This window comes from Erithacus rubecula, assembly GCF_903797595.1.
Source record: "Erithacus rubecula genome assembly, chromosome: 4".
In the NCBI taxonomy this organism is placed as follows: Eukaryota; Metazoa; Chordata; class Aves; order Passeriformes; family Muscicapidae; genus Erithacus; species Erithacus rubecula.
In genome coordinates this window covers 18,678,114-18,699,877 of record NC_136686.1, presented here as the reverse complement: position 1 = coordinate 18,699,877, position 21,764 = coordinate 18,678,114, and the positions used below count along the sequence as shown (strand labels likewise).

Here is a 21,764-nt window from a genome sequence, read left to right as displayed (position 1 = left end):
AAATTAGGACACTTTTTTGGAAAATGTTTAGGGTGTGTGACTTCAGCAGGCTGTTGTGCATAATACAGCATTGCTACCTTAAAGTATTTATTTTTAGTTGCTTAAAATAGAGAAAACCAAAAAGGCATAAGAACTAGAGATGGACCAATTAAAGGGTACATTTTCAAAATTTGTCATAATGTGGATTATGTTTTCAAAATGTTTTTTCCCTGAGACTACTTTTTCTTGCATAGTGTCCTGGGATAACTGTGTAAGGATTCTTCAAAGAAGCAATATCAAGGCAATATTGATAATGCATTTTGTCTGTTTTATAGTGGGAAATCTACCGAAGACCAGTTTTTTATGAGGTGGTGGGTAGAACATAGATTTGCAACCATGTAGAGTCTGACCTCATAATATTAAATTCAGTACAGAAGTAAGACTAACAAAGGGTCGTGGGGTGTGGGATTTTTTGGTGGAAGGCAGGGTTTGTGCTTGTTTTAAGTGCATTTATGTGTTTTCTAGCAGATTATAGAATACGTTGTCCAAGACAATGTGATGCTTGTTAGAAATCCAGGAATGACTTTATAGACTCCAAATTACTGGGAAATTAGCAAAACCTGTTGCTACTGATTAATTAGCATGGTTCTACACATAGGCATGTATCATGTTCATAATCAGACATGTTACAAAAGGATGTGCCACTCCCCTCTGTGATAAATCCAGTGTAAAGTTGTTATAGGTCCCTAATGCACAATTTTCTAATACAGCACTGGGAAGACTTGAAGTTATCTTGAGAAACGGTATTGTTATTTCAAGGAAATTGGGCAGTAGCTGTCATTGGTAGTGAAAATCAGGATCAAAAAAGAATTTTGAACAAAGAAACCTTACTTCTGTAGTAGGGATGTCACAGAAAGAAAAAATTTGTCTCAGCTTTTGTGAATCTGTGTTGTGTGGTTATGTCCCACCATGCAGTGGCTCAGAGCCTGCTTTGCCCTCAACCACACCACTGCATTTCATGCCAGGAAACCATTCTCTACTCCTTTGTGATCACCATGTAATTCTTACACATGCTTTGAATTTACACGTGCATTCCCTTATCATGTAGTCTCATTTAGTCAATCTCATATAGCAGTATGACGTACCTTATTTTATTAGACCACCAGATTCAATTGAAAAACTTTGGAACTCCCAAATCCAGTGTATCCTAGGGAGGCTCTATGGATGAAAAGAAGGTGGTGTCAGAGAGGAAGACAGACCTGCTCCTGCTTGACTGGGATCACTTTCTCATGCTCACTCTGCAGGAGGTAAGACAGATGGTAAAATAAAAAATGGGGGAAGGATGGAGTAGTGGAGCAGAACAATTCAAGTCTCACCAACACCTAGTGCCTGCCAAAGTGATATCCAAGGAATCAGAATCTGTCCCTGCTCCCACAATGATGGCTTTGTGCAATAAAATCTTTAACTAAAGTTCTCTTGCCTGTCCGTCTTTCCAAATTTCATTGAGGGAAGTCATGGATACAGATTTTTTGCAACTCACGTTATGTATAATTTATGAAAGCATTGGTATCATGTGTGTTGTTAACAGATCTGTGACAAAGGTGAGAAGATGCTAAAGACATGGTATTTTTTCCTGCTGTGTTGGCTGTCCTTGAAGCTTGAGGCTAATCCTGGTCTTAAAGTGAGGATTACTCAAGGGGCTGGACTATGGTATGACTAACATTGCCAGAAGTTATTTTATCAGAAATACTCTTATGTACAGAATATTGTTTCTTAATAGAGGTGCAATGAAGGAACAAACTTCTTAAATACTGAAATAGAATATATTCCTTTTGTCATCTCACACCAGGATCACCCTTTGTCTCTTCTCTCATTTATTTCTTTTCTTTTGTGTGCATCCCAGGTGTGAATTTTTTCTTTATTGATGACTGCATTCTCCTACAGTGTGGTTGTTTCTACTACATTCTTCATACCTATATACTTTCTTAGAACCAGGAGTAGATGGTCATACAATTGTTCTTTTTTCTTAAGTGTCAAAAACCTGATTTAACGTGCAATATTTAGCTAAAGATAATCAAACACAATTGGGGAAAAAAAAGCTTACAGTATTGGAACAGCCATGTAGCTGCACACCTTTACTCTCACTCCTGCATTTGGCATGGGACAGCACCTGCATGTGTTATTCTTTAAAAAAAAGATTAGTGATTGCCATAATTCTGCCCGTTAACAGACAATTTCCATAATATGTTTTCCATACCTTTTCTATTCATGCTAATTTTCACCATCTCTTATCTAGGGCTTACTCCATGGGTGTGGAGAGCATGTAGTAGAATTTCAGTTGTTTACAGAATTAATATTAGTAATAAAGATTAGCAAGGCACAAATTCAACAAAGATTGGGTCATGCTAAGGATTAATCATAATTTATGTCCTGAACATGCTGACAGGTAAACAATGGACTCATGAGGTGAAAAAATAAAAGGGTTTATGAGATGAAAGAAAGGATCAGGTCCACTTATTTTGCTGTATGAGCATTGTTTTAAAGGCTTCTGAGGAGTTGAAAAGTGCAGGGCAAACATCAGTCACCCAAAACAGTCTTGATCTCCCTTGCTTCCTGGGGATCTCTGATGCCTTTAGAAATGAGAATTCAGCCTGATGTTTCTTAGTGTGAGCACAGGAGTTCTTCTGACAGTATGGCCTTCCTAGTGCTGAATGAACAACCAAATTGGCACACCCCTGCATTAGTAGTAAGAGCAGATTAGCAGAGCCCCTCCCAAAGGTAGTTCTCATATTTTAAGAGCTTAGTCCCTGACATCCTTTCCCTTAATGTCAGATTTGAAGACTGAAGCAATAAATCCTGCCTTCCTGCTTCTTGCCTGCTACAAGAACCTTGAGAGAAATCCCACCTGAGATCACTTGGCTGCCTTCACTGACAAGGGAGCTGTAAGTTATTTCAGTGAGAGCCCATGTTTTGCTTTGGAGACAGGAATTCCCAGGGAATCATAGCTTATTTCTTCTTCATAAAAGAAACTTACTTAATTCAGAACTTACTTCTTCATTTTATAAAAAGATACTTCAGTGTTGAGTTATCACAAATTTAAGTTCTTTTTTTTTTACCTAATGCTTTGGAGTTCTGCAATGATAAAAACAGAGGTGTTTTATATTCAGCAATTGTGAGGTCAAAAGCTAAAGACACTTGTGGTACAAACATCTGAAAGCAGGACATCATTCAGTATTAAAGTTTTGGTTATATCTTAATCAATGCACACATAGCATTGAAACATTCAAGAAAGTAGAGATTCCTTAAAGCAAGGGAAGAAGGTATGGAAATAAGTCAGACATCTGCAGCAGGCTGTAAAGGTTAAGGTGCAGTAAAACGTATGTACTATGAAAGAAACAGGAAGAAGTAATTTTAGAGGATTGTCTTTAAAACTCAAACTTCCTGAACACAAGCAACAATTCACATAGTTCTGCATTTGAATACCAACATTTCAGATACATATATCACACTTTTTCCATGAGTAACCATGTTCTATGTTCTTCTACATAGAGAAGTTGCCTTGCTACTTCATAACTTGCTTTTTCATCCAACCGATATGAAGCAATCTGAGGTAAAGGTGATGATCAAATGTTTCCCAAGGTCACTCACATTATGGGTGAAGTGAGTATAAAAGTTTCAGAAACCTGACATAAACTGTAGAATATGAAATACAACTCAGGGACAAAATGATCCTAAGAGATAATCTTAGATTAAATGGCTTATATGTAAGGCTAGGAGAAGTTATAGATGGGAATACTTGTAGTTGGAAGAAGATCTAGGTAAGGATCATAGAATCAGAGTGTTCCAAAAACTATGTTAAAAATTAGGATTGAATTCCACAGCAGTATATCTGGGCCTTCAGGTGCCTGAATCCAATCTGCAAGGCATGTGCTTTCCTATGTCCCCTTGTAAGGAGGAGGGTTGGGATGGAGCCCCTGAGTCAAGCAGTTTTGAAAGAGACTTTCTCAAGCTGCAGTGGGCAGGAGAGTGTCTCAATTAAGGTCAACTGTGTCATTTCAAGGTAAGTAAAGGAAATAAATTTCAAAATTTTAGGATGAAACAGCTTTTTATTACCACATTGCAATAATTACTCACTGTTTTGTTCAGTCTAAAATTCTAGTGTTTCATCTAGCTCTGCTTCTGGTTAGTTTTAAAAGTACCTGTTCTGGTACACTCAGAGATGAGATTTATAAAGCTTCTGAATGACCACTCTGGCTGGTTTTATCCAGTTGGTTTGTATCAGAAGGGTTAAGATGAAAATGTGTGCAGATGATGCTGTATCTTGGTTGATGTAGCAGGAAGATGCTTTTTAAAGAATATTTTTGGATGAATTTGCATGATAAATTACCATTTTAACTGGATAAGCCTCAACAAGTGTTTACTGATGAGGAAAATCTTTGTACCAGGAATAGGCAGTAAAAAAATGGTTTTACAGAGTTTCCTACAAGTTCTCCAAATACATTTCTCTAAAATAAAAGCAGGTCTTTCTACAGCCTTCAATCCCATCTTCCAATAGGCTATAAACAAAAAACCCATGAGAACATGGAGCCAGATTCTTCCAAGGGTACACATATGAATGATAAGCAAAAGGCATAAGTTACATCAAGAAAAGTACCAAAGTTAGGAAAAAATTCTAGGGAGCACCAGAACAGGGGCTGAAAATGCTGGGGTGTCTTGGATTCTTGGATAAGTTCAAGACTCAGGTGGGCAGAATCTCTGAGTTGTTTCATCTTTGAGTAGGAGGTTGAACCAGAAAAATCTTCTAAGGTTTTATTTCAATCTAAATTATTGCATAATGTTCAAAACCCCAATTAATTCCCCCAACCATTGTCCTTGAAATTGGCAGTCTTCCCGATGTATAATCTGATTTTAGCTCACAGCAAACATGATACCTAAGGCAGTCTTACTGCCTGAGATGTTATTGGAAAGTTATGGTCATTTTAACTGAAAGTAGCTGGTGCCTTCTGCCCCAGGGAAAGCAGATTAAAGGCAATTGTTTCAGAGATCTCTGCCAGATAGTAGGGAACAATGAGAAATGTATACTGCATGATAAGATGACATGTGATGTCTTCACAATGCTCAGCTCAGTTCAACACGCCCATTTACAAGACAATATCCTTGAATATCAGAAATATTTGTTTTGGCAGGGAAATATTCAAGTAGGATTTAATTTAGAAAAATGGATCCTCTCCAGAGCCCTTTGCTTAGGCAAGGAAGCAGAATGGGAAAACAAAAACTTTGATGGTCTTCAGCAAATGCTAGCATTCAGACAACCTGGATTTATTTATAGCTGTAGCATCTGAGACTAAAAAATGGATTTATTCTTTCCCTGGCAAGAAGATTTCTCTTTAAAGAGTTCATTCTTTTCCCATGGAAAGGTTTTTGTTACAAAATAAAATACACCAAAAAAAAAAACCTTAACCCCCCCCCCAAAAAAAAGAACAACAACAACAAAAACAAACAAACAAACAAAACACCACACAAAAACCCCCTGACCTAATAATAAGGATTCTTTTTACAAGGATGCTACAGGTGCAATAGTACAAGTGTCTTTCTTTCTTAAAATATCCATGGGTCAGTCATTTCTAAGAAATACTTTTACTGAAGCATAGACTTTGCCTTTTATAGCAGAAGGGTTTTCAGTGATCAGTGGTCCTTCTTAGTCTTTTGACACGCAGTCTAATAATCCCCCTTTCTATACTCTGTAGGCTCAGAATTAATGCTGTAGATTTCCCAGAAACTTCTGCTTCCTTTATTCCTGGAACTGGCATTTATTGAAGCACATGTTTCTGCTACAATCACTGCAGCACACATGGGTACTGTAAAAATTGTACAGAATGCAGGTAGGAGGGCTCTGGGAGAAGGATTGGAAATGAAATTAAGAAATATACTGGGAATTTATTTTTCAGGTCAGATAGGCTTTATCATTTAAGTACAATCCAACAATAATGTATTTGAATAAACTTCTTAAGAAGGAAACATCCTCTGACTACTAATGTTGTTTTGTGGGGTTTTTAAAATTATTTTACCCCACAGGTCTTTTGGGGAAGTATCAGTTCAGACATCTGTTAGCATGCTCAGTTTGTCCAGACACTGCATGAATATTCAGGACCACTGAGTTTACAGTGGCCACATTTGTTGCTTTCTTTGTATAGCATAGGTGGAAGGTCGACTCTATAGCTAGTTATCTATGTGCAGGTACAGAGTGTATTACCTCCCAAAGAGCTCCTGCTAAAGGAAGGGCACTGTCACAATGCCAACATTCAGAACTTAGAAAGTTACAGAATTTGGGTTGCTATGGAAAACTGACTTAGCTTCATAAGCCTGTGCAGTGTAAGATTGTCTGTAATGACATGATTACACACTGATTTTTCCACTTATCTCAGCATTTTTACAATAGAATTTTAATACAATGGTATTAAGTATATCAGCTTTTCTTGGGAGTGGGGAAGGCTAAAACTTCTGGGATATCAGAAAAGTTTGCAAGGTGCTAACCTCTACAATTTGGGTTAATGGAGCAGTGGTAACAGCAGTGAGCTAGACAGCAGAGCAAGATGGATCACCAGCCTGCAAAATTTCACAGCACCTCCTGGTTCCAAAGCATGGATATGCAGATCTGTATTCTGTCTCAGTGAGACTGAGGGCTGGAAACTGTTGTCACTGTGCCCCCAGCCTCTCTGATTTTTCTTCTGTTATATCACTATTGTGAAGAAAAAGATGTGTGAGCTGAAAAGGGGAGGTTTAAAATGACAATGCTGCTAGGAGCGACTTTTTGACTTGCAGTGCTAGACACTGGTTTGGTCAGGGGCAATCTAGGGTAAAAATTAATCTTTTAGGATTACCACTTCTTTTTCCAGGAATTTTGCTTTGCCTGAAAAAAATTAAGAGGGAAGTGGAGAAACTCATGGTTTGAACTTCCTCTTGGATGGGGCTCTTTCTCAATAGTATGGTGCCACCACTGTAGTAATGCCTGAGAAAAGAAAACCCAAGTAATCAAGATGAAAAGTGATGCTTTCAGTGTCAGTTCTATTATGGTAAATGAGTTTTTTATAAGGCTATTCTAACAACCATTCAACTCTCTATCCTACTTGGTTGGTCTAGAGCTTTTGCAACTCTTAATCATAGTCCTAATATCTAAATTTGCTGGAATTTAGGTTTAAAGTGATTTCTGTTGATATCTTAGTAGGGATTTTTACAGAAAGGAGAATGAATGGGTTTGGGGCTAGACAAAAAAAAATGGAGCAATGTAAAGGAGTTATTGAAAACTTTCTTACAGGAAAGAGAAAAGTCAAATAATTGCAACATTGATAAAACTTGGGTTATGTATTTATGAGCTAACTGGCTTCTGCTGCTGTGGTCCCAGAGACCTTTAGGTTAATCTGTCATGAAAAACTGGAATGTCTTGTGTTTCTGTGAAATTGTGACATTTTTGTAAACTTGTCACATCCTGCACCACACTGAAAATTCATGCCCTGGAAACGTTTGCATATAATCTGTTTTTGAATACCAGGCATGTCCAAAAAATATTTTAATCCCTAGAAAACTCATTCTTTATTCTATATAATAGAAGCAAGAAATCCTTTTAAATTGTTTCCTTACAGCAGATGTTTTCTTGACTGAGTTTGGCTTTTTTTTTTTCCCCAAGCAGCAAAGACTGAGGAGAAATTGCTGTGTCCATCTCAGAACTGTTTATTGCAGTTGTCTTGGAAGTGTCAGGGGATGGCACAGGCCACTTGTCCACGTTGCTACACAGTTGCCAGTTGAGCATTGATAGGTAGAAGTCAAGTTCAGAGAAGGATCTAGGTATGAACAGCAAACTTTCCAGTTACTCTGTGGGAAGTAGCATGGTTTGTACCATAAAGGGACACTTTCCAAATTTTGATTTCTAAAGACCCAGCTACAGGATACAATTAACTGCTGAAGGCTCTGAAAATATATTTTAATTATGTGTTTTCAAAACCAGACTCCTTTGCTGAGTGTTTGCAGTGCAATTAATTTACATTTCTTCCTGCCTGTGCCATCAAATGATCTGGCTGGACCTTCTGCACATGAAAGACATTTGACCATATTGGAGAGTCCAGGACTGCAGATGGAAGGTTGCAGGTATAGAGGGGATCTAGATTGATGAAGCTTTTTGACAAGCGGACCTACAGTCTACAAATAAAACTTTCAAAAGAGAATATGAAATAATACAGTTCTCACTATGATTTTCTATATTTTTTTTCTTACTCTTAGACAAATGTGGCTAATTGAGCATCATTTATAAACTAGCATTCATAACTTTGCAGATTACCTTCTACATAGCTCTTCTGAGGCTCAGATCCCCTAGATTTGTCTGCGACTTTCAAATTAATAAAAACAGTCAACTGTTCAGTCTACCATATTGCTATAATTGCTTCTTGTTAATATAAATTACACTTATATCCCAGTCTGCCAGATTTTATATTTCAAATATTTCAATCCATGGTAAGAAAGCCACTGTATCCATTTCCTTTCCTCCAGCTGGATCTACAGCTTTCTATCTTGAGAAGCTCATTCATACCAAATTGGATAAAAATGTCAGTTTGCAAATATGGTTTCAGTTAGCAAAGGGAGGAGTTAAAACACAGGCCTTACATTTCTGACTTTTCTCTCTTTTCATATAACTATGCCTAAATATCAAATACAAAATCTAATGGATGGATGCACTGCTTAGAAAGCATAAGGATGATTTGGTGATAGCAGTTTTTTATTAAGTAATTTTCATAGTGCTCAAATTGTAGCCATTTTTATTAGATACCAAACTACTCCCCTGTTCATGGTACAATAAAAAGGGAAGGAAGAAGAATACAGTCATTGTTCTCTAGCTTAACATATTCCATACTGCACCCTAGAAATCTCTTGCATGCATCTTATATACAATATTCAGATTTCTTCTGTACCCATAGCAAATCACCTGCAATCTTTCAGTTAATTGTAATTGACTTATGTTATTTCTTTAGATTTTGGAGATGAGCATTTTCCTGCTGAACCTTTATACTCTTGGTGTGTGGACATAACACTTATGTTCAGTGAGGTAACAAGATACTGCAGGCAGACCATGTCACACAGAGCTTGTTTCTTTTCCACCACTAACTATTCCTGTGTCATTTTTGCAGAGAAATAAATACAATCATTATCTATTTAAAAAAATATATAAATGTAAGATTTTTCAGCACTATAATCAATGCCACAGTTTTTTATTATTGTTCTGGTTTGGGTTCTTTCCCTCAAGATTGAGAATATTTGGTTTTTTTCTCAAGTCAAATTAGTTCAATTCCTGTAAGTAATATAATTCAAGTCATAGAGTTTGTTCCCATTCTTCACTTTTAGTTGTGGATATTTCTGTTACCTTCTCTGCTATTCATAAGCAGAGTAAGTAGACATTTATTTTTCCTAAAATGACCTATACCTGCCATGTTCCAAGCAGTGGCAAATATTACTGAAAGAGATAATTTTCTTATGTAGCACATAATTAAGCACTTTAGGTTCAAGAGCACTCCAAGCTGTGCTGTCATATTCATATTCCTATTGAGAAGTTCATCATCTCTGTGTGAATTCACCATTTCTCTTTGAACATATCTGATTTTTATACAGTGTAAACAGACAGCACAGTCTGATCAAAAATAATAATCAGACTGAGGCTGCATCTGGTGCTTTTCAGAAAAAGTCTTCAATCATATTGACAATGAAGCACTCTCTATGTGAAAAAACATCCCTTTTCTTCAGCACTGATAGGCAGAAAAATGTGCTAATGTCATCTTACAAAGGATTTAGTCCTATTTTGCAGTATTTTGTTAATCATATAGGAGAGTTTAGTTCTCTTGTGAAAACACATAGCAAAAATGGTGACTCTGCCCTAGATTTTTCACTGCATGGGAGAAACTTCTGCAAAATGTATTCAGTTGTGAACAGCAGGAGAACAAGGCCTAAACTAGAAGGAATCAGTGGCTTTTCCCAAGGGAATACTCTCACTTTTTCCTCTTATAATAATTTCTGTCTTTTTCTTCTTGCATCTCCCAGCATTCTTCTTCTTCAGATTCATCATTCTAAAACGTCTTTGCTTTACTAAGCAATAACTGTTTGTGATGTGGTTTTGTAATTAACATCTGGTTTGATTTTATCCATCATTCTTCTAGTTTTCAGACAGATTGACGCCTTTGCACAAGTAGACTATTCTCTAGTTAGTTCTCCAGCAGTCTTCAAATCACACATTTGAAAATAATTTGTCTTTAATACCAGTGTGCTTTCTAAGACTTTTCTGATTATCTTTTGAGTTGATGAACTTTCTTTCACTACAGTCTTATTCAGCCTCTCCAATATTTACTTGGAAAAGCTATAAGATGTTTTGGGAATTTTGGTCAAGAGTTATTTTGGAAACCAGCATTTGTTAGTTAACCAAAGCTATTATTTATAATTAAATTATTTCAGAGTTTAAACCCTTCAGAGGTACTCTAGAAACAGCTCAAAAGTGTTCTTTAGATACACAGCTCTTGCCCTGCTGCTTGGTCTTCACCTCTTAGCAGTGATACATAATCTGTGATGGTTCCCAATGTGATTGCAGTCCAAAGCTGTTTGTCTTGATATGATTCAGCATCTTGTGTAAGTACAGGTCACACCCAAAAATAAGGCTCCTCTCAGACAATCCTTGAGCATCACATAGCAGTTCTTATCTACTTTTCACCTTTGTTGCAGGAGTTACCTCAGCAACACCCAGTTTTTTCCAGCAGTCCTTGTCATTCAGAGCATCCCCATGGCTCTCAGAACAGACTTCAGCTAGGGAGGATGTGCCAGAGCTGATTTTGTTCAAGCAACTCTTACCACACACCAAAAAACTTTGCAAGCAGGATATACACAGCTTAAAAGAACTAAGTAATTACTTGTCAGCTACTGTCACTATCTTGGATTCACAGGCTAAGCTTTAGCACATAGACATCCCAATGGGACACAGGATGACTTTTCTAAGTCAGTCAAAGAAATTGTCTAGTGCTCCTTGGAACAGGCTGGTTCTTGATGGTTATAAGTTGTCTTCTAGCTTCCAATTTTTTTTGTTAGGGTTTTATACCTTTCCATGCCAGTGCTTTTCCTGCTGAATCTTCCAGCTACTAACCAGTGTCAGTAACTGCACTATTTATTGTCTGTATTACTCTTCTTTAATTTCATGGCTCCATACCCTCTCACATTTTAATAGTTATTTTCTTAGCATACCTGAGCCAAGGTCCCCTACCTGTGTAACAGCCAAAATAGGTCTTGGAGGATTAGCAGTTGGGCCAAAGCAACTTCCAGTGCTTTTCAAGGGTTCCTGAAGATTTTCGTGAGATGTCACCCTCAGCATTAAATTTAAAAAGGTGTCTTTGCTACTAGAGAAAGAAAATTGTGGTCCAGAGACTTTTTTTTGTGTATGTCTTGTAGCTGCTGTTCAGAATACTCACTTGAATGCTCAAATTCAAGCTTTGAAAGCATGGCACTCAGATTTTCTTTGATTCCTGTACATTTTCAAAAAGAGCCATAATTTGCTGATTTTTAGGGCATAACACAAATTTATTTGCTTAGTTCAAGGTTTCTTTAACGTCAAGCTTATCTTCATAACAAAAATTCTTTCAACCACTGCTAATACATTCTTACAGATAAAAATGTTTCAATTAGAAATATTTGATAATGACTTTTTGTAGGGTACAGTCTATCCAGTAGGAAATCACACAGACCTTCCTTCTGTGCCAGCTCCATTTGCTCTCCCAAACCAGAGTGATTCCATGATATATCTGGGAGTCTCCAATTATTTTTTTAAGTCTGTTTCACTGGCTCACTACAGAGCAGGAACCTTTAATATCATTATCTCTGAAGAGGTAAGTATGATTTGCTTGTAATAGAATTACAAATATTAGCAAGATGGATAGTCAGCAAAGAAGACTAACACCTTATGTTTGCCATTTCACATGGATTTGGGTCATACTTATACCACTTGTAAGAGTCCAAGTCCCTCTCAGACTTCAGGCTGAACTTCTCTGCAGCTGTAGGCAAAGAATGACAGGATGAACTTCACAGAGTTGGTGTGCCAGGAGTGGCAAAAGGAAGCATGGTTCTGCATAGCAAAGGGCAAGACAAGAAGTGTACTGAAGCCCCAGTCTGCTGCACCATGGCCCAGGATAAATGCTTTGGCTATGTTGAGAACTAGAATAAATCCTCAGACTTAACAGGGCAGCAGAATGAGGCAAGCAGCAGGTACAAGCAAGCTAAGCTTTCAACTACCTCTCAGAAATGCCAGTTTCCACAATGGCATTTGTAGTCAGTTTCCAATAAGTTTTGCTAACAATGCTAAGAGGGTCTTTATGAAAACTGGTGACAAAAATGGTACTAGTAAACATCATCATAGTGGTTAGCAGTAAAAAGGCAAATTAAATTTTGGAGTCCTTGCCTCTGACATATTTCATCAGAGAAGGTCTCAGAGGCAGAAATCATGTCTGTTCTTTCAAAGAATAATGTTTGTTTACTGGTACATGCTCCTGAATCAAGTCCATGAGAAATCTCTCTTCTCAGTACCCAAAGAGTACTGTGGGTTCCTTAGAAATCATTCTGGGGCAAGAAAATACTAAATCAAAATATGGATTATCTAAAACTAAAATAAACAGGATGTAATGGGGACTTTTTCCCAAGGAAAACTGAATTTTCAAGCTGATACAATTACCTAATTTATTTTGTTTACAGCTTGATAGTACTTCTAATCTAAACACTTCCCTACTCAGAAGTTTTATTTCTGAGGTGAATACTTTTATTTTTACAGACAGTGAGTTTAAAACTTCATCACTTGCTTTATAATTGTTGAGTCTCAGAGTATATGCAATGCTAATTTTGTCACTTCAGTTGGTGTAATGAAAATGAAGTATTTTTAATACTGTTTCATTACAAGAGGATTGGTGTATAACACCTGATTATGATGCAGCTATAGGAACTGTAGCTTGAGAAAATCTTAACTCTGCCCTCAGCAGTTTCTTCCTCTTTGAACCTGCACTGATTGCTCAGAGTTCTGCAGCAGCAGCCCCACTGCTGCTGAGGCTGATGCTGCATCACCTCCTGCAGTCAGTTTAAATGCAGGCAGATATGTCCTACAGATCACTGGCTGGGTAGAACGGTTTGCTGTTCTGCCAAATTCAACCACCCAGTACATCTTTGCAGGGAATCTGGTAAGTAAAATGAGCTGGAAGATAACATTCTGTGCTGGGGCTAAACAAATGACATAGTAATCTTCCTGGTCCTTTGAAAATCTTAGAGATTAGCATAAAATAGCATGTACTGGTCTGCCACAAATATGCACACTGTTTTGTTGCATTTCACAGGAAGGAAACACACACCACACATTGTAGAAGTTAATAGATGTAATAGTCAGGGACAGAGAGTCCTTTTTTCCTTGTGGGAGGTTGAGTAACTATTCAAGGATAAATTGTAATATATAAAAATGTTACTGTGTGATGCCCAGTGTTCCTAACCTCTGTGTATGAAGTAGTTCAGTGTGTCCCTAGACATCTTTTCATTAGATTGCAAGTGAACCAATTATGTCAGCCATGCAAGGACTTAAATGATCCTGATGATAAAAAGGCAATCAGGGCAGTGTTATCACTCTGTCACTCAATCCCAGTTGCTGGCAGAAAGTGGCAAATTCACAAATGATTTCACAATCTATATGTATTGACCACATGAAAAGTTTAGACAATGTGTTTCCAATCACAAAAGCAATTGCATTTGTACCTGTATCTAAGACAGTATCTGTCTGTGCATGCAGTCACAGAAGACAATTTTTTTTTTTTCCCCTGCAGACAGCCAGTACCAGAGCCAATTTGACTACAGGCAAACAGAAGTTGATTATCTCATTACTTCTGAAGAGGTAACCCAGAGAAATTCAGACAGAAGCATTAATTATCCCTACATTAGATACAACAGAACTCATTGTGTCAGCCTGACAGTGCTTGTTTCACCATGAGAAAAAGAAAATTAGTTACCTTCTTTCTCATAGGAGCTCCAAGATACTTAGAACTGGTTGCTCTAAATTTTGGAGATGAAATATAATAATATTATGGAACAACCATGTCTCTTGTGCCCCGTGATGCTCCCCTTTCTGTAACTTAAATACCTTTCCAGATGACAATGTTCAACTTATTGGTTATCTTCAAGGCATCTGTTTCAGTCTGTGTTGTTGTTGGAGAATCAAGCTCAGTAGTTTAATCAAAACCTTTCAAATGTTGCTGCTGTGCAAAGTCTGAGCATCATGAACAGAAGTGCTGCAGTGCAAACTCTGCACAGGACCACTGTCCCTACAGTTCCCCTATCCCTTCATGAGAGGGGCAGGAAAAAGTGGCACATACTGCAGCAGCATGTCATCAAACAAAAGAGGTGTCTGTAGTTTGAATCAAAGCTCAGAGCTTTTTAGATTTACTTAACTCTTGCTGTTTTGTGATTACCTGCAGTTGTGCTTGTTCTCAGCTGTCTTAGAAAAATTTTATTCACACTTCAAGTAGGGCTGGGCTTGCAGCCCCTTTCTCCATAAATGAACCTGATGGGTTGAAGCAAAGACTTTCAGACAGGTAGACCACATCAATGTCTCTTCATGATAGCTCTATACATGAAGCTGGGTTCAAATTCCAGAATTTATGACCATTTTTAATCTATTATAATTTAATTAAAGAAAAATGTGAGCAGTCTTTTTTTAGTTTTGGTCACTGGACTGTTTAACAGGAAAAAAAGGACTTAGAATGATCAGATCCTGTCAGTATAAATTTAAAAAGTAATAGTGTTGCTCACTTAGAGCTTTTGACACAATAATATGTTCTCCTGTTCTTCAAAACTTTGTTTCCCCCCAGGATTATATTTATAGTGAACCAAGGAGATTGGTTCATTACAGGCATCAGTGGGAAAAGTTAGCAAATCATAATGGTTAGAAATGGATATGAGTTTATTCAAATAATAATGAACATTTGATTGAAGTGTAGTTCAGCCATTCTAGGAAATAACAATTCCAGAAAAATTTGATTTCCCAAGTCTTATAGTCACAGCACTGGACTACACATGACTGTAGAAGGAGATTAGTACCAGAAAGAGCCCAGTGATTCTAGAACTCATTTGTAATTGTGCCTGTTTTAATTAAAAGCTATTGGGAATTGAAGGCCTTTGACAAAGTTAAATGTGTGAATCAGCATGAAATCAGTATGAATTTCCACAAATGAATTTTCAAGCAGTGTGCATAACTTGTGCTTTCAGTCTTTCTAGTGAGTCCTCTTATTTTACTTCTTTTATTTCAGGTTTCAGTTCTCCCTACTGCACTCCAATCTTGGCTTTCCTGATGTAAGCTGATAGTTTCAGTGCCTAGAAAATGTAGCTGAGCCCTTCAAAGACAAAAGAAATTCTTCTGAACTTATTGTGAAGAATTATTGGTCTATCTTGGGGATATCTGCCACTGCTTTTTCTGTTTTGAAACTATATTCTTTGCTTTTCTTTTTCTTTTCAGTAAGAGGAGATACTTCTAAGAGTGTTGGGGTCTTTTCCTCATCAGAGGCTCAAAATGTTATGTAGTCTGCCTGGGTTCAGACAATTCACAGCTGGATTGAGTATGTGTAGTAGTTGGAGTAAATACAAAATCAGGTTTAAGCTCCATATCAGGAATTATCTTAAATTGCTTCAACCAATTACAATAAAAACAAGAGTTTAAAAGGGGAATGAAAGAAACACAATGCCACTATTTAGATCACTCACTGTAGATTTGGAAATGCTCAGTGAGACTCTGCAGCAGCTCAGTCCAACCCACATCTTTAAGTAAGAGGAGAAGGACACTAATCACAGTGGCTTTAAGACAGAGCATAAGCACAGGACAGTTCTTCCATCCAGAGTATACTTCACTTCTGAGAACTGAGTCCTGCCAGATGAAATGAAGTTTAGCATACTTCTTTCCTAAAGTTAAGGTTCATGCCAGGTACTTAACATACAGAAAAAACTCAAAACTTCAGTTTAGTTCATTGCAAGAAACATGGACACCTCTTTGCCATGTATATTTTGCATTGTTCAGCTACAACTTAAACAATTTTTTTTTTGGCCTGAGATTTTCTCTGTTGAGCTCTGCTCTGATTGTTTTGCTTGTCACTTCAGTCCTAACCCTCTTCCTCATCAAGTTACAACTGCATGGGCATCAGGCATAATCACCAAATGTGCTTTTTCCCTCACAGCAAAAACTACTGGTGGAGAATTTTCTGTCTCATGCTTTACAGAGAATAGTGATTCCAGTAATCAGTGATGAGGACTGTAGCCAGTTCCTGAGCACAGCTGGTGGGAAAGCAACACTGAAACCATAAAAGGGAGTACCCAGCTTTAAAGACTCTGGGAGGTGACATCCCTCCTCTTATGGGAAGTTTTCTTTCCATTCGGTGACAGCTGGACAGGTTTAATTTACTCTGCGCTGGACTTCTCTCCTGGTTGTTCAGCATATGGATCAGGGACTGTTTGCACCCTTTCAAACACTGGGTTTGGGTTCCATTTCCACTGAATGAAATGTGGTAGCAGAGCTGAGACAGGCTTGAGTCTTGTCCTGGCCAAAGAATGGCCCAAAGTGAGCAACTGCAGAGCACACTTGCATCTTTGGGCTCCAGAGTAACATCTCTATCACCTGCCTCTGCCTCTGTGCCACACCTGCTGCCACAGGCAGGACAGAATAGAAAATCAGTTCTGTGGGATGCAGGGAGTAAGGGACAAGGAGCAAGGGGGTGATGGCAGAAAGAAGCAGGTAGGAGGGTACAGAAAGTGCCTCTGAGGTGCACAGAGGTAAGAAGACTGATGAGGAAAAAGGTGAGCTATCAATGAGAAGAAAATAAAGAGAATGAAAGGGTGGGAATCAAAACTCAGATGTTTATAAAAGCAAATAAGAATAAAGCTGGGGTTTGAGCAAGGAAAACAGGGATAGATAAGAGGAACCCACAGGCTGAGAGGATCAAGTAGAGAAGAACAAAAAGATGGAGAGTAAGTCAGAATGGAAAACAGCAGAAACCAGATTTTGAGGGGGAGATACCAGAAGAGGAACAAAGGCAGGCAGATCCCACTGTCAGACAGCTGAGAGATTGTAAGAGGTTTGAATGCAACTTTTTTGCAGTATTTTTTGGTTTTTAGTGTATATGAATAATAGCTCCCTTTAGAGACACAACAGCTAATTAAAGGGAAATTGCAAACAAATTGAGTTCCTTGAGAAAGATGCTTCTAAAGTGCATTTTATTATTACTTTCAAATGTATTTATATTTGTTCTTTTTGAAAATAAACTAGGGAAAGGATTTCTTCTTCCTAATTTGGCCCACACTAGCCTGACTGGACCTGTAATAAAAATAAATCAGGTGAGAAGCCAAATTTCTTCTTACAGAATATTGCTTCTGTGATTCTGTGCATTTTCCAGTGGTGGGTAGATCTAGATGTTGTCAGTAGTAAAGCTCTCACTATACATTAGATATAACATGCATTCTCTGAACCCAAAATGAGTCCCCCACCCCAAGCAGTTGTAGGTTCTAAATGGTCCACCAGCCATTTGGGGTGCCAGCATGGGGACATGACAAGGACAGCACTGCTATCCCCAGCAGGGCTCAGGAGCACTGAGTGCCTGAGTCCTCATTACCCTGACCATTCTCTGAGAAGGCTCATGGGCAGAGTGTCTCTGTGGTAAGTGATGCTCAGTCTTTTGGAGAGTTGTATTAACCTGCATCAGAGCCCATTCCTACCCTAAAGTTAACTGAAGTTCAGGAGGCACAAAGCCACTCTTGCCTCTTGGCCTGCTGAGGGTCTTACCATGGGAACAAATCCCAGAGTACTGCTCCTGAATATACCTATCTGAATTTAAGGTAATTTTATATGTTTTTCTTTCCTCAGGGTCATCTGATTAAACTGATGTTCACTATCAATTGGAGGATGAGGAGGACCTTCACAATGTCCCTTTACTTTTAAAGAACAATAAGAGAAAAATGCAGTCTTCCTTCTGTTGTCTTACAGGGAGTAGATGCTATAACATTAGAGACATGGATATTCATCTCTATGTTTAATGTTTTAGTAAAACCTCTCAAACATTTTTCACAAAGCAAATCTGTTGTTTTTAAGTATAGGGAGTGTAGCTAATTGTTATTGATGCTTTGGAAAACTTGCTGCAGCCTGATGAGGAGTGACTGGTTCTTTTCACTAGAGTTATAGACAATACATTTTCTAAATTTTAAAAGCCAGTTCTTGCATTGCTCAATTAATCTCCATTAGTTTAGCAAAACTTTGTGAAGGAGTGAGACCTTATCCTTTGTAAGAATTTCAGAATTTGTCCCTTTGTGACTGGACACCAAGAGTGGAAACGGATCTACAAAGCTCAGTGCCATGTAATTGTAGAATCATATAATCTAGTCCAGACACTGGCCCAAAACAGGACTAATTAGATGAGGTTATTGAGCATGGTGTCCAGTCAAATCTTGAACCCCTCCAAGGATGAAGGTTCCACAATCTCTCAGGACAATCTGTTTCATTATTTAACTACCTTTAGAGTAAAATGGTTTTTGTAGTACCTAATCAGTATTTCCCATATTCCTGTATGTTTTGTGGCCTTTTGTACTTTCACCACACACTTCCAAGAAGAGTCTGGCTCTGTTTTCTATACAGTTTCTTTGCAAAATTTGCAGGCAACAAAATGGCCTTTCAAGCCTTCCAAGGTGAAGAGCCTAATCTCTCAGATTCTCCTTGTAGTTCATGTTGTCCAGCCTCCTTGGTGGCTCCTGCTGATGCAGGCCAGAGGACAAGCCTTGCTAGTAAAAGTGGCTTTTTCTATGTCTTTGGTCCCACATTCTACTGAGCAATAAGCCCACATTCATCTTCTACTGTCAATGTTCTTACAGAAACCTTTCCTGTTGTCTTCAGCTCCAGCTGAACTATGGCTTTTCTGATTTCATTCCTATGTGTGCAAATGAGATATTTGTGTGTTTTCCAAGTAGCTGGTCTCAGTTTCCATCTTCTGTATGCTTCCTTTTAGTGTTTAGCTTCACTCAGGAGCTCGGTGTTCTCCATGCTGGCTTTCTGCCACATTTGCTCAACTGTCTGAACATTCTAATGGCAGTTCTTATGCTCTGAGGCGGCCCTTGAAGATCAGCCAGCTCCTCTGGGCCTCAGCTCTCCAGGGTAACTTCCCACAGATCCTGCCAAGCAGGTCTCATCTGGAGTCTATGGCTGTAATTCTGTTCTTTGTCTTGTTCCTTCTCCCAGGATCTGAAACCCGACGGTCTCATGCTCACTGCAGCCAAGGCTGTCCTTGGCCTCTGTGTCATACAGAAGTTGTTCTTTGATTGTGAGTAGCTGCAGTTCTTCAAGGGTATCAATCTCCAAATTCCATACCTCTAATATTTGTAAAATGGAAGCTGTATTTTTTTTTTCTTTTTTCAGTGTCAGTAGAGACTTTCAACCAGGAGACATTAAAAGTGTATGGAAAGTAAAACTACTCTACTAATGCTATAGAAAGTTCAGTTCAGGATAGAAACTGTGTGTAGTTTGAGCTGAATCAGTTTATTTATCCAGATGTCTGATAGAATACTAAAAAAAAGGCATCCTGAAACCAAATAGCAGTAAATCATAGCAGGGCTACAAATTTTTTGTATTCTTCAGTAGGTAAAGAGTGACTAGAAAAAAAATGGAATAACAACTCCAAAGAAGTGGAGATTTTTCAATTAGATTGGTGTCCCTCACTGATAACAGAAAATGTATAGAGGTTTATGTAACTGAGAGTGTGAGTTATATTCATCATCAGTTGCCAGAGATACAAATAATGAAATCATTATGCATGTGACTCCCCACTGTGAATGTTAAATCCGTGTGAAGTATGAGCATTTGTTGACTGACTGACAAATGTCTCTACCTTTTTTATTCATGGCTTGCACAATGAAGTGACTCACATTGTCCAGCAAAGTGCCCCATGCCTGGGGGAATTTCCTTGCAAGCTAATTGATTAAATCACCTCCTTGACAAGCCAAGTAGTACTGGTTAGCTGAACTACTGGTTAACTGGATAAGAAACAGAAGAAATAGAAAATATTGACTGCAAGGACTTGATACTATTTTGTACCAGATATATACACTGTAGTGTCTGTGTGTATTTATATATATATTTGTATGTTATAAATACTATATTGTTTATGGTTTCCTGTATCCTGAGCAATTTCAACAGATGGGACTTGTTTCCCATCTGTTTTTCATACCAATGGCACATTAATTTACTTATTTTACAATACAAACATGGCTATGAATATCTGTCCTTTGGATATACTGGAATTCTCACTGGGGTTTCCTCCTCATCTGAAAAACCATTGCTGGAACCATCTGCCACAAAGGCAGCATGCCACCCCAAACTCTGCATTCTGGCACCTGAGCACCCCCAGCCGACAGTTTACATTGTCTTCTGCTTATCCCTAAAGGAAAATTGATAGATTTTACCTGGGAGATCCAAAATAGCTTGGGATGTGGTTATCAGAGACCACTCCCTGAGTGATACCACTGAAGATAATTGCAATTGGCTCTCTTCAGGCCCACAGCTCATTCCTTTAAAAGATGGGCTCATGGCTGCAGAAGGTTTTCCCTGCAAAATCCTCAGCCCTGTGGTCTGCTACAGCAAAGGTCTTCTCTTCAGCCTTTGGAGGAGAGGTATGGAAAAAAAATACATGGTGATTACTCTTTGTCAAGGAGTGGCTTTGTTGGGAAGTGATAGATATATGTTAAATTTTGATATTTTATAGTTTGAGGACTATGCATATGTCAAAACCACATTTCCTTCCAGTCCTTTGTTTTTGTTCTACATATGAAGTTTGTTTCTTTCATCTCTCAATATCTGCCAGTTAAAATTTAAAAATATGCTAGTTACACTGAAAGCCAAATGTGTCCTGCAGGATTGCTTGAAACTGTTAAAAAAAATTAAGTCAATGTTCTCTCATAATTTTTAGTTTATATCGTGATCATGACTGAAAATAATCTAGTGGTTTGAGGTATATTGTTACCTCTGGTAATGAAGCAGCTAGTGAAAGATGCAGCAATATCAAAACAATTTTTCAGGTATTAGGAAAGAGGCAATTGTCTGCTTATAGATGGTTTCATTCCAGCTCTTCTATAGCCCTGTGGTGACTAAAGAAATTTTATCTGTAAAAGTAATGCTAGAAAAGACACTCTCCTGTAGTTTCAGCTGCTCATAATCCAGTGTAGTAGCTGGAAATGAGAAAAACCATAATAACATGACCTGTTTGCCAGGTCAGTCCCAGATGACAAATCACTCCATAAAAGGCTGTTCCCAGCTCTGGGGAAAAAACAAAACCATTCTCTGATTTTGTCCAGTTTGATTAAAAATTCTCCATCAGGGTGGCTTCTCTCACTCTCCCTGGGAAACCTTGCTGAAAGCAAGACCTTCTGAATTGCACACTGCATGCAGTCTGTGATTTATGCAGATAGCTCCATCTTGGTTTAAATCTTGTCTGAATCCCCTGGGATAGGCATTTGTTTCACTCATTCACCACCCCTGTGGTGAATCCTGTAGAGTCACCAAATTACAGCCTAAAAATTCCATGTTTGTCCTGATGGATGTATCCCAAGCACTTTCCCCAGTCTCTATGGCAGTGAATAGACTGACTTCTCTACTTCTGTAAGTCTGTGGAGAATGGGTCTTCTCTTCCAGGGCTGCTGGGCTTTCCACTTTCCTCATTCTGGAG

General features: G+C 38.2%; 1 pseudogene across 1 annotated transcript; it reads left to right on the top strand.

The window, feature by feature from the left end:
* Positions 1 to 5,830: 5,830 nt before the first annotated feature.
* Positions 5,831 to 19,512, top strand: LOC306800783 (BPI fold-containing family C protein-like; annotated as a pseudogene). The gene is made up of 12 exons: positions 5,831 to 5,861; positions 7,717 to 7,821; positions 8,521 to 8,534; positions 10,176 to 10,277; positions 11,709 to 11,882; positions 13,146 to 13,217; positions 13,848 to 13,915; positions 15,327 to 15,369; positions 16,245 to 16,344; positions 17,330 to 17,397; positions 19,286 to 19,367; positions 19,463 to 19,512. The product of its transcript is annotated as a BPI fold-containing family C protein-like (transcript).
* Positions 19,513 to 21,764: the final 2,252 nt, after the last annotated feature.